Consider the following 13,387-nt stretch of genomic DNA (forward strand, 5'->3'; position numbering starts at 1 on the left):
CTATGGGATAGCTGAGGAACAGCTACCCACAGTGCACCGCTCCTGAAATCGATGGTAGCTTTGGACCATGGACGCAAACAATCGATTTCGTGATCCCACTATGGACGCGCTAAACCGATTTTATTAGATCTGTTTTGTAATATCGGTTTAAGCTAATTCGAAATAATCGTGCAGTGTAGACGTACCCTTAAATGCTGTGCAAGAAGAATTACACTGCAAGTCTTGTGTTACCGTAGAAGCTCAGAGTTATGAACATCAGTTATGAATCGGCTGGTCAACCACACACCTCATTTGGAATTGGAAGTATGCAATCTGACAGCAACAGAGACAAAGGAAAAAATACAGTACAGTACTGTTAAACATAAACTACTAAAAAAAAGGGAAAGTTAAAAAAAATTTGAAAAGGTAAGGAAACTTTCTGTGCTTGTTTCATTTAAATTAAGGTGGTTAAAAGCAGCATTTTTCTTCTGCATGGTAAAGTTTAAAAACTGTATTAAGTGAATGTTCAGCTGTAAACTTTTGAAAGAACAACCGTAATGTTTTGCTCAGAGTTAAGAAAACCCTCCATTTCCTAGATGTTTGTAACTGTTCTACTGTACTTCTACTAGTGTCAGGATAAAAACAGCAGAAGAGCGCAGCAGTATTGTGACAAGCATAACTGTGTTTTAAAATAGCTAGTGAAATAAAACCGTTATTGTAACAGTTTTGAGAGTCAAGTTTACTACAGTGTAAGCAACGTTATACAAGAATGTTTTATAGAGTGAGGAGTGATTTTAAATAGCTCATTGAGACAAAAATTTCTTATTACAATGATTGTTATCTTATGTGGTGGAGCAAAGGAAGAAGGAAAGGATGGGCTGGCGCTTCTTGAGTCTCAGCTTACAAGGTGCTGAGTGCCTCTGCAGAAATGCTGAGTAACTTCAGGCCCCTTTAGCTACAGTGGGAATTTAAGGACTACAGTATCCCCAAACTCAGCACTTTGCAGAATCAGGCCTTTTGTCTATGAATTTTCACTGAATTACAAAAACATCTGTCAAAATACACCTAATGGATTTTTATATGAGTGTGTTTCCTCATTTTCGTGTAGCAAACAATGTGTAGCAAATATAAAGGGACAACAGCTGGGAGAATGTCTCCAGCTGTCCACAAATATTTGCTCCAATAAATAATTCTGTTTGCTTTTGCCTATGTTTTGTGCCCCTTTTGTGTTTACTTTCAGTGAATAGTCTAGATTAATGTTAGGAATGGTGTTGGAAACAGCATTTCAAGTGAATATTAGAGGATGTTCATTGCAAGTGAATTCTGAACTCCTTCAGGGTAATATTTATTTCTGAAATCTGATTCTAAGAATTATCTTTATCCAATTGGGAAACAGAGATCTTAGGGCATATAGCTTCTATCAAAATTAACCAACACTTTGAATTTCAGGGACTAAGTATTTGCAACTGGCTGCTTACGAACAATCTACAGTCGATGATCAAAGTGCATCAAGTCTTTAAAAAACAAAACTTAAAAATGATTTGGTAGTTTCACAGTGGCACAGAAACAGAAATTTTAGGGCTTCAAATGATTGGCTCCCTGTGACCAAAAATTAGCCTTGCTTTTTAAGATGCAGTTTTTACTACAAGACATGATATATGGATATTATTTCCACTTTCATATGACCATGCACTTCGGCTAGTGAACATGGGCAGCAACTAATTTTCATATGCAAACTTACGGCACAATAAAAAGATGTTTGGGTCAGGGATAGCTTAAGCATGTAGGCCTAGATCCTCAAGGGTATTTAGGCACCTAACTTCCATTGAAATCAATGGAAGTTAGGAGCCTAAATATCTTTAAGGATCTGGGCCTCATTGACATGACAAAGCATGTCATTTCTGAGAGAGCAAATAATGGTCTATAGCATCTCTCTGGTTGGGCACTGGGACTTCTTGGCCAACGGCAACTGTGAAAGCCAATGTAGCCCAGCTTAAATGGAGCCATGCTATGTGGAACTAGGGAGAATTGTAGGCGTCTCCATTACAGGCCCAGAACTGCCTTTGGCTGCAGGAGGAATCCTTGGGGTGATAGATTAGCATCTTTCCCCCATGGAAGGAGCGCAGACATGCACATGGGCACAAGAGAGTGTTTCAGGAGGATCATTGCACAGTTTTATACACATCCCGCTGTTCCTTTCCTATAGGTATTTCCCTGCACCATGGCAACTGGAGGAGGAAAGGAACTCCAGCTCTCACTACATCTTGTACATCTTCCTGCCAGTTCAGGGTCCTTCACTGGAGAATATACTGTAGTGCTATTCATCAACAAGGCTTGACATGACCCCTTATCGTTACTGCCTCGCTCATTCTCACAGGGACTGCTAAAAAGTGCACAAGTGCAGTAGTGACTATGACCGACAGGCAGGTAGTGATTTTTGAAGTATACAATCATGGAGTATTTACAAGTCATCTACAGTTACACATGGGAAATTGTTCCCTGGGCAACTGTTTTGGTTTCAGAATAGGTTGAAGTGATCCCTGTGAGTGATCACAGAAGATAGGGATAGGGTCTGCCTCCCATTTTTTAGAGGAAAAGCTAGATTTCACTGAACTCCCCTGTCAAGGTTCCTTCCCCACTCTGAACTCTAGGGTACAGATGTGAGGACCCGCATGAAAGCCCCTAAGCTTATTTCTACCAGCTTAGGTTAAAACCTGGTACTCTGCCACCACCAAATGCTTTAACAAGAAACAGGAAATGGACCACTTGAAATTCCTCTTCCCACAAGATATCCCCCCAAGCCCTTACACCCCATTTCCTGGATAGGCTTGAGAAATATCCCCCCAAATCCCTACACCCCTTTCCCTGAGAAGGCTTGGTAATCCCCTCACCAATTAGTCCTGGTGACCAGAGATCCAAACCCTTGGATCTTAAAACACTGAAAAATCATTCAGGTTCTTAAAAGAAGAATTTTATTAAAAGAAAAGGTAAACTTCATCTCTGTAAAATCAGGATGGAAAATAACTTCACAGGGTAATCAGATTCAAAGAACCCAGAGGAACTCCCTTTAGCCTTAGGTTCAAAGTTACAGCAAACAGAGGTAAGCCCTCTAGCAAAAGGAACATTTACAAATTGAGAAAACAAAGATAAAACTAACACACCTTGCCTGGCTGTTACTTACAAGTTTGAAACATGAGCAGGACCGGTGCTAGGGTTTCTGGCGCCCTAGGCGCCGGGACATTTCGCCGCCCCACGCACGGGTCTCGCGGCTCCCTGACCCTGGGGGGGGCGCCCTGGGAGCTGCCGGACTGTGGCGTCGGTCCTGACCCCGGGGGGGGGGCGTCTGGGCTGCCGGGCTGCGGCGTGGCGCACTGACCTCAGGGGCGCTGACCGGTTCGGCGCCCTGACCCGGGGACACTGGGCTTGCCTGCGGCAGGCAGCTGCTGCTGCCAGCAGCTCAGCCCCTCAGCAGCAGAGGCTGCAACCATTTAAAAGTTTTTTGGGGGCACCACTTTTTGGTGCCCCCAAATCTTGGCGCCCTAGGCAACCGCCTAGTTCGCCTAAATGGTTGCACCGGCCCTGAATATGAGAGACTTGTGCAGAAAGATTTGGAGAACATGGATTAATGTCCAGTCCCTCTTAGTCCCAAGAGCAGACACCCCCCAGAACAAAGAGCACACAAACAAAAGCCTCTCCCCACCCAAAGATTTGAAAGTATCTTGTCCCCTTATTGGTCCTTTGGGTCAGGTGTCCGTCAAGTTACCTGAGCTTCTTAACCCTTTATAGGTAAAAGGATTTTGGTAATTCTGGCCAGGAGGGATTTTATAGAATTGTATACAGGAGGGTTGTTACTCTTCCCTTTATAGTTATGACATACACCTTTCTGCAGGGCTGGCAGGAGTCTCTCTATTCACTGGAGCGCTCTGTGCAATTTGTGGGTTCTTAGTCTATTCTTTTGGGTTGACCAGAATGTGGCTTTGGCCCATTGAGTGCTCCTCCCTACCTGACCAGCAACCACAGAGGCAGTTTATTACTGAACAGAAATCTAAGAATCAGTCTTGGCCAGAGCTGCCTTGGAAAGTTCACTTACTAACATTGCTTTGGTTTTATTTCAAAAATGTCTTGACAAGCGCTGATATTTTTGGAACTGTTAAAGCACAAAAGATTTATTCCTAAAGGCCTACATTGTCCTTTTTCCCTCCAGCAAATGATGTGATGTGCTACTATGGTAATTTCTAGCCACTGGATGAAAGGGAATGAGCTCAGAGTGCTGCTTTTTAATTTTTTTAAATGTGTTTTATAGTGCTGGTGGGAGGTACTGAACTAACTACCTGTTTTGGGGATGAAGGGAAAACTTAGATCTACAGAGTAAAGTAGGGACATTGCAATGTAAGCTTCCCCCATTAGCCTGCCTCTGTTCCTCAAACCAGACCCAGAGTGACCACCTTGTAATTCATGGGTTCTCAAACTGGGGGGCTGGACCCCTCAGGGGGTTGTGAGGTTATTACATGGGGGGTCATGTGTTGTCAACCTCCGTCCCAAATCCTGCTTTGCCTCTGACATTTATAATGGTGTTAAATATATTAAAAATGGTGTTAATTTATAAGGGGGGTCATACTCAGAGGCTTGCTATGTGAAAGCGATCACCAGTACAAAAGTTTGAGAGCCACTGTTGTAATTCCTCTGCTCCGACTGGAGTTCCATGCAAGATGGGGAGAACAGAACAGCAAAGCAGCTATCAGTTGTGTGGCTATGAGAACTGAATTTTTGCCTAGCTTTCTTCAGTCAGATTTGACGGGCCTTACCATTTTCAATTGTGTTCTTTTAAAAATTATATTGAATAAATCTGAGGCAATATCAGTACCTTTACTGGAGAGGTTGTAATCTCTTTTTGTTACTTCAGTTCACAACAAAAGGGACCTTGTTGGGCCCTTGATTGAGTTTTGGATGTGTGGGTAGCAGCAGTGGCCAAAAATGCTTTTCTGCACGTTCTGTTGACTTGAAAGTCAAATGCAGACCATACCAAGGTTATCTGTGCCTTCCTTGCCTTCTGCTGTAGTGTAGAATGAGGCTCCCCATTAGCAGGGAATGGATGATACAGATGTTTCAAAGAATAGTTTATTTCTGGCTTCTACTCATTGTGTTAGTTTTGACTTATAGTGCCCTTTGTGAATTGGGTTCTGTGTACCCTAAATGCCACCTCTCTCTCCATGATATCCTTGGCAGTTGAGATCAGCTGAGATGCTTGACCTGAGAGTCCCTAGATTTGTGCATCTCGGGCCTGGTGGATAGATTATTCTCAGCAAAAACCTCTTGACTGTGGAACTTGCTTCCCCACCCCCCGCCCCCAGCTTGGTCTGAAATAGCCAACATTTATTGAGCTTCTCAATAGGCAGCAGGGACGGCTCCAGACCCCAGCACGCCAAGCGCATGTTTGGGGCGGCATGCCACAGGGGCGCTCTGCCAGTCGCCGGGAGGGCGGCAGGCCTGCGGAAGGTCCGCTGGTCCCGTGGCTCCGGTGACCGGCAGAGCACCCCCCGCGGCATGCCGCCGTGCTTGGGGCAGCATAAGCTGTTTACACAGGACTTTCCTTAGGGAATCAGGGGAAAGGGCTTAGGCTGGGATGCTCTCCCCCAGTATCATTTGTTTAATGATCTATAAATATGGACTTTTTATAGCTATTTTAAAACATTACATTTTTGGGGTTGTCTAGAATGTTTGTGACAGACGATACATTTAGAAACATTTGAAAAATCAGTGTGTAATAGCTACATACGTGGTCCTCTTGGGGAAGAGGTGCAAGGTGTGGGTTTAGTATATTATGCATGATGGAGGATGCACTAACTGAACAGTCTGGTAAATCACAGGGCTGGCAAGATGTGAGACGCTTGACGGAATGTTTCTAACCTCCTTGGAATTCACCATTATTTTTGAGTGCCCTTCTGTTGAACTCAGTGTAGGTGTGGATGAGACCCCGTAATGAATGAGGTCCACATACATGCACAGACACCACAGTCATCAGTTTACTGCATACATGCAGCACTGGGAATAGGATTTGCGACCTTTGCCTCCACAAACACAGCTGCTCCAGAAACTGTAGGCTCTGCAGCCAGCAGAGGGTACTGATAAACACTCGAACAAGTCTGATTTCCCTCCCCCACCCCCATTCCCACACCCTGCCACCTAGAAGAGGGCATTGGTTCACACTTACTTTCAAGAAGAGACCCTTACATCTAACCCCTCAGCAGCTTACCCTTATATTCCAGATGCACTGAATTTTATTTAGCTGGCTTCTGCCATGAAATATAAACTTTTGCATCAGATCTCAGTACATTAAAAGATGCCCATATGCGAAATAGTGATACAATTTGATCATCTGTTGACAGATTACATTCATTATACACCAAAGTAATATGAGAAAGCATTGCTACATTTCATAAATATATGAATAAAGACCAAACAGAATTATTTATTGGTATGTCGTATATCCATGACAGCAGAGATCAGGCCTAGCTATTATATAACTCAAACACATGGGGATACAGGGCTAGAATCTTTGTCAGTCAGGTGCATATGTGTAGTCCTGTACAACTTAACAGTGGCTCTCCAAACTACTGTACCCTTTTCAGGAGTCTGATTTGTCTTGTGTTTTCCCATATTTCACCTCACTACTTGTTAACAAAATCCCACATAAAAATACAGAAGTGTCCCAGCACACTTTTACTGAAAAATTGCTTATGTTCTTATTGTTACCATATAATTATAAAATAAATCAAGTGGAATGTAAATATTGTAGTTACATTTCAGTGTATAGTATATAGAGCAATATGAACAAGTCATTGTCTATATGAAATTTTAGTTTGTACTGACTTCGCTAGTGTTTTTCATAGAGCTTGGCAAATATCTAGATAAACTGGTGTAGCCTTGGAAGACCTGTATCTGTATCCCTGGTGGAGAACCACTGACTTAAGCAAAGGGAGAATTCCCTGGGCTGCTACTAGTAGTAGATCCCTTATCCTCTTTGAAGACATGCCACAAGAGGAACATCATTCACTCACATAATCTCAGTATATCACAGCAGGAAAATTAGGATGCATCCAATATAATTATTTATTATTTTAAATATCCTTAATTTTCATTAAAAATGGAACAAGCAGCCAATGTTCCACTGTCTTTTCTTGTTGCCTAGTGTAGCCCTTCCTAATAATCCGATGACCAAATGTTATTCTTAGAAGTGCAACATTTGTGAGAATAGAAAATTATCTCCCAGAAGGGCAAAGAACCCAGGAACACAGAGTAGCTTTTATGTCAAGAAACTGAGTAGTAATGGCAGAATATGTGGATGTTAAAGTTCAGGGTAAAATTCAGCCCTTTGTTGTCTGAGATGTGTAAAATGAAGTGGTGGTAGAGGGGTGAAAAATTCCTGAGTTGCTCTGTCTGTACACTGCAGAGTGGATGGGGTGCCTGAGTGCTACTTATTTCTGCTGCAGAAGTGAATAGCTTGCACTCTCTGCAGTATCTGCAGCTAGACAGCGGCAAAGTAGCCTAGTTGTGACGAACTGGGACTGTTCTTAATGTTTGCTCTGAATACTGTGTTGGTGCCTCAGTGTCCCCTAGGCAGTTCTTAAGTATCTAGGTGGTGGGATAAGGGTGTGTGATTGCTGCAGAGCAAAGGGCCAGTGCCCCTAAATGCCTGGCACTCTGTCTCCTAGCAACTGATGGCCTGGGCCCCTCCTCTGCAAAGGTGCCAACTGAAGGTGTTGGAGACAAAGGGATCAGGTGACCTCCTGGCCCGGGAAAGGAGCTGAGCAGAGAGGAGGGGCTGGAGGGGGTGGTTAGTCTGGAGCTACCTGGGGACAAGGAGTGAAGTGCAGACCTAGGGGTCTGGCTCACTGCCCCCCAGAATGGACCCGGCCGAGGGGTCTGGTTCGCTGTATCTACAAGCTCTGTTTTAGACCCTGTTCCTGTCATCGAATAAACCTCTGTTTTGCTGGCTGAGAGTCACGTCTGACTGCAAAGTGGGGGTGCAGAACCCTGTGGCTTCCCCAGGACCCCGCCTGGGTGGGCTCGCTGTGGGAAGCACACGGAGGGGCAGAGGATGCTGAATGCTCCAAGGAGAGACCCAGGAGGTGAAGACGTGTGAGCTTCTTGCCCTGAACAAGTCTGCTCCAAGGGAGAGGAGGCTCCCCAAAGTCCTGACTGGCTTAGTGGGGAGCAGTGCCAGAGCATCGCCCGGGGACTCCGTGACACTAGTCATTCCCCCAAACTGGATAGAACACCTTCCTCTCCCCTTAGAGCTGTAGAGTATGGATGGACAAGTTAATCAATGTTTCCATCTAGCACTCAAGGGTGTTTTTCTAAGTTGATCAATAGAACTAACAAAACTGTGCCTTAACTCCGACTCATTAATGCTTAATAATATAGACAAAGAAAACACCCACATGATTCTCAGGGTACAAATCTGAGGAATACAGGTTAGTTTTCTGCAGTCAGCACTTAAGTCTTTCAGTCAATTTCATTACAATCTCTATAAACTCTTCTGTTTCAAACTGATTCACAGCTCTTTAATTCCCCTGCAGACTCTACATTTATACCTATCTGTGAGCTTATATCGCAGTACTTCAAGGTGCATTACAAACTGCTACCTACCTTCACCAACTTATTTGCACCAGATGCTTGGTCTTGGTTCTTCCTATTCTAATAAATAGCATTTCTTATTAGTGTTACTGATCTTTTAATTGTCTGTCTCACTCACTCAGAGTTCTGTTCCAGTGCTCCATGTCCACAGTGAAAACTTTTATTTTAAAAAAAGAGGAGACAGTGCCCCCAAAGGCTGCTATGACAATTATTTCTTAGACCAAACATCAGCACATGATAGACATCCAATGAATGGGGACAGGCAGCACTAGCTCACTTCTGTTCCCTCCCAAATACATATTTTTCCATAGAACTATGGACTGTTCCATATAGCAACAGCCAACCAGAGTCTGACACTCTCATTTGTCTCCTCATATTTATCCACCATTTTGGACATAGAAATGGGAGCCATAGTTCTTCCTCACATACTGTTTTTCAGAGAGCTGATGGTTAGGGAAAGAGTATTTCAAGTTTACACACTGCACGTGAGGAGGAGGCTCAAAATTCATGAGCCATTGACTCTCGCCTCCACTTCTCTTGTAGGACAGTGCGGTTGTAGAAATTTAGTGTTAAAATTCTGTGCGCTCATAAATGGGCTTTAGGGACCCAGACTTCAGGGAGAGGGCAAAGGAGAAAGATTTTTTTTTTTGTGGTATTATCATGTGAGTTACAGAGATGCCACCAGGGAGAGAGTGTAAAAAGAATGAGTGCTTTAGAATTGCATTGCACAATAGCAAGGAGCACCACCAAAGACTAGAAGGGCAGAGGATGAGAATTTGCTCTGATATTTCTCACACCAGTGCCAATCTCTGCCAAAAATATTAATCTAATTACCACGCTTTTGTGCAAACTCATAAAAATAACATGATGCATGTAATACTCAGCATATAAATGACTCTGCATAAACACCTCCCACTTTCTATACAAACTTAACTTTTAAAGTTTATCATTACTTAGTTGTCAAGTACCAACTGTAGTATGTGTGTGTATCACGCACAATTTCTTGGCTGTTGATAGTAGCTAGAGGAACCTATTTTTGCTCATTCTGCCTGAGGTAGCTCAGGCCCAAGGAACCAAAGGGAGGGATGCACCATGGATAAGAAAAAATGATTTTCTGGTTAAAGCACTAGACTGGGGCCCAGAAGAACTGGGTTCAAGTCCCTCTTCTGCCACAAATTTCCTTTATGATCATGAGCGAGACACATAGCCTCCACATCCCACTTGTAAAAATGAAGGGAAACAATACTTCCCTATGTTACACAGGTGCTGTGAGGATAAATTCATGAATGTTTATGAGGCTCTCTGATACCACGGTGACTGTGATTAGTATCTACAAAGTAAGTATATGGTTTAGCCTGTGTAACTACGGATCTGGTACAAAGCCCCTTGATATCAGTGGGAGTTTCCCTACTGATTTCAATGGACTTCAGATCAGTCCCTTAATGAATAGTATTAAAATATAAGTGTAGCCACTACAAGATATGACTGTACATGTCCACCCCAACCTTTTTTTAATCTTCATCATGTCCCCTTTAGTATGGCTTTAAGATTAATACATTCAACCAGCTCAGGGGGGTTTATGCCATGCTCATTGCACTTGTATCTGAGCACCTTCTTCCACCGCCACTTCCAATTTTTTTTAATATATCTGCACTACTGTTTTAAAAAGACTGGGTGCAGTGTTTAATTTGTGCTAGGGCTTGCCATGGCTGAGTCCCAGCACTTCTAGGCTTGGCAGTTCATAGCCCCGGCACCTTAGGACTTGCAGCATCGGTTATGAATATAAAAAAACCTGAGCCACCTCTTTCATTACAAATTTAGCACTGATTGGGTGCATCTATGGGTGTGCTTTTGCTGTTCAAACTGAACAGTATTATTTGCTCTCAGAGCAGAAATTGGTCTTTATAAAAACAGTTTTCATTTCAGCACCAAGAAAAATGAGGGCTGTGCTACAAACCTTGAAAAGCATGTCTAGAAGGGTAACTTCTCTTGGATCCCCGCTGCATTCAACTTTCCTTAGTTCAACACTATGAAATGATGCTTGGCTGAATTAACTGCCCATTTTAAAGGATAAATTGCCCTCAGGAGATTCTAGTTTAGTTTAATTAGACACAAAGTTTTTATGATATGTTCCAAGATCTATTTTCATATGCAAAAATAATACATTTCACAGCAATCTCTACTAAAAGGTACTTCAGAGCATCCAAATGTTCTGTGCCAAATGTATTTTGTGACGTGTTTCTTCCTGGGAACTGCTTTACCAGGTAAGGCAACACAGTGTATCAGAACCAAGACTTCATGGTAGGATTTTATTTTAAACTACATTCTACAAATAATATATTCCTAAAATTATATTTTCTATGTTCTTCTGTACAAAAATATCAGATATTAAGTAGGAAATAAGAATTTGCAAGATAGTGTTAGAATATCAGTTAGGAAAAAAATTATTAGGCTTTTTTTGTGAGTCTCATGAAGGAAGTTTATGTGGATTAATTGTTTTTCAAAAAGAACAGTTTTTATTCCAACTTATGCATGCTGTGGAATGTACTGTATTTTGTTCTTAGTAGCAACCTCAGGATTTTTTTTATTTTTTTAAACACTTATGTAACCTTTCAAGGAAACAGTTGAAGATGTTGGGGTTCTTTTTGTACTCATTTGAAAGAAAAAATAGATCATGTGTAACATGTAGGACAGATCTGCTAGAAACAGTACACAGAAAACAGTAGCATGAACAGTTATGCTGAGGTTATACAACTCTATCGTAGCTACTGTATTTGTAGATATTGTGCAGAGGTGGTTATTTATAAAAAGACATTTTGTATTAAAAAAAAGTCTCAGGAAAGAAGGCAAAGCATTAATTGAAAAGGAGCTCTTTGGCTACAATGAAGAAAATACCAGCTTTTAACTGCAGAAATGTATTACATACAGAGTATGTGCATAGAAGGTACAATCAACATCTACTCTTCATATAATATTAATTCCTGATCTCTCTCATTGCTGAATACTATGGAGGCATTCTAGGATTAGGATTTGTATGATGGAACTTGTTTAAATAGGTGACCATCTATTAAAAATACCTTGACTCACAACTTGAGAAACCAGTACAAATCATTTAGATTCATCTCTGGGAGGATGGAAGGATGAACAGAAAGGAAAGCAAAAACATTTTTAAAGGATATTTTTCTGCGTTAATATGTTTAGCTTCTTAACTATCATATTTAGGCTAAAATATTTGATCTCTTTAGTATTCTCTTCTTATAACATTTGAAATATATATAAAAGATATAGGAAGACAACTTTATATATCATCTCTAAACATAGTTCAAACAGCTATAGATATAACGAAATTCATCAACACAGTGCTTTTATGCATGATGTCCTGTTGTTGCAAGAGGTGGAATTTTGCACTTGAAATATGTTCTTAAATCATGTTTAGTCCCAGATGGTGAATTTTCCCTCCCCCTCTTTCTAACATCCACATGATTATTGTTCCTCTGTGAAGGCAGTAGTTCAAATATGTTTTTTTTTCCAAAGCAGTAAAACCTGGATCAAAAGATTTGCTGAAGCTGTCTCGTACATTTCAAAAACATCCCCAAATGACCAGCAGGCCTTTTGAGTGTCCTGTATATTTTAAGGGGAAATGGTAGGTAGCTTTAAAGTGCACTTTTGTTGACAATTTTGACTGGGCTACCCTCACTGAGATGGAAAATATTAACAGAGTAAAAATTGTTAAAATTTGACTGGACATAGTACTGAACTTTTCAAAATCAATCGGAACAGAAAAGAAAAGCTTTTCCCAGTCACATATGTTAGTCTTTCTCAGCAAGAAACATTTTCATTTCATTGCTAAAACAACAGTAAGTTACTAACCTAAATGTCAGATAACTTGACATCTGAAAAAATCTCCACCAACACCACGCAGCAAGACAGTGGTTCAGTTGGCATTAAGACTTCCTCAAAACTAGCCTTTTAGAATAGAAGCCTGAAGTAGCAGGAGCCTTACCTTGAGTGCACAAGTTCCAAGGAGAGGAGATGACTGGATCGCAACACTGGAGAGCTGTGAAAGTGCTCTGATCAGCTGCTGGTAGCATGCACTTGGCTTTTATGTGCAGGTGGGAGGAGCTACTCCTTACAGTAGGTGGGCAGTGAAGAAAGCAGGCAGGCAGAACTCAAAAGGCACTGTAGGGTAGTTGCTGTTCCTCAGAGAATGAGAGGGAGGGGTGAGAGAGAGTATGAATGGCATCACAGAGGAAGAAAAGCCTGATCTATTTGTTTTTATTACTCATTTGATTATAGCATTTATATTATTCCTCTCTAACTGGTACATTGTTCCAGTATATCATAGATATAATGATCCAAGGTCCCACTTCACTTAGTTTTAAGGGCTTTTATATCACTAGGATAATAATCAAAAGTAGTTAGCAGAAGAGCAGATAGATCTCTTCATAGATTCCCCTTCATAGAAGAACGCTGCCTCTTGATCCTTACATTTCCTATTACACAGTGATTGGGCTTTCCTTATCTTCCATGCCACCATTAGAATCATCATTCTTGAGGACTCCTCATTTTCCCTCTGCTGTGCTACCTGAATTTTTCTTGACGCAGCTGCAGCATGTGCCAGCTGAACTCACCTTAGTTTGGAGCAGTTTGATTGTTCCTTGTGTTGGAATTCCAAACAATTTTCCCCATGTCATATCCTCAAAAAGCAAATGTAGCCGAAAGGAACACACTCCTGGTGGTTTCTGTGTAGAATTATGCATTGTTCATTCTG

The 13,387-nt window shown here is 41.7% G+C and overlaps 1 protein-coding gene across 1 annotated transcript in view; it reads right to left on the minus strand.

Moving 5' to 3' along the window:
* Positions 1-12,675, minus strand: part of COL8A1 (collagen type VIII alpha 1 chain) — a 155,400-nt gene extending 142,725 nt beyond the window's left edge. Inside the window, exon 1 of the mRNA XM_032804632.2 lies at positions 12,620-12,675. The gene's annotated coding sequence lies outside the window, so the exon portion shown is untranslated. The remainder of the gene's footprint in view (positions 1-12,619) is intronic.
* Positions 12,676-13,387: the final 712 nt, after the last annotated feature.

The sequence above is a fragment of the Chelonoidis abingdonii genome, chromosome 1 (assembly GCF_003597395.2).
Source record: "Chelonoidis abingdonii isolate Lonesome George chromosome 1, CheloAbing_2.0, whole genome shotgun sequence".
In the NCBI taxonomy this organism is placed as follows: domain Eukaryota; kingdom Metazoa; phylum Chordata; order Testudines; family Testudinidae; genus Chelonoidis; species Chelonoidis abingdonii.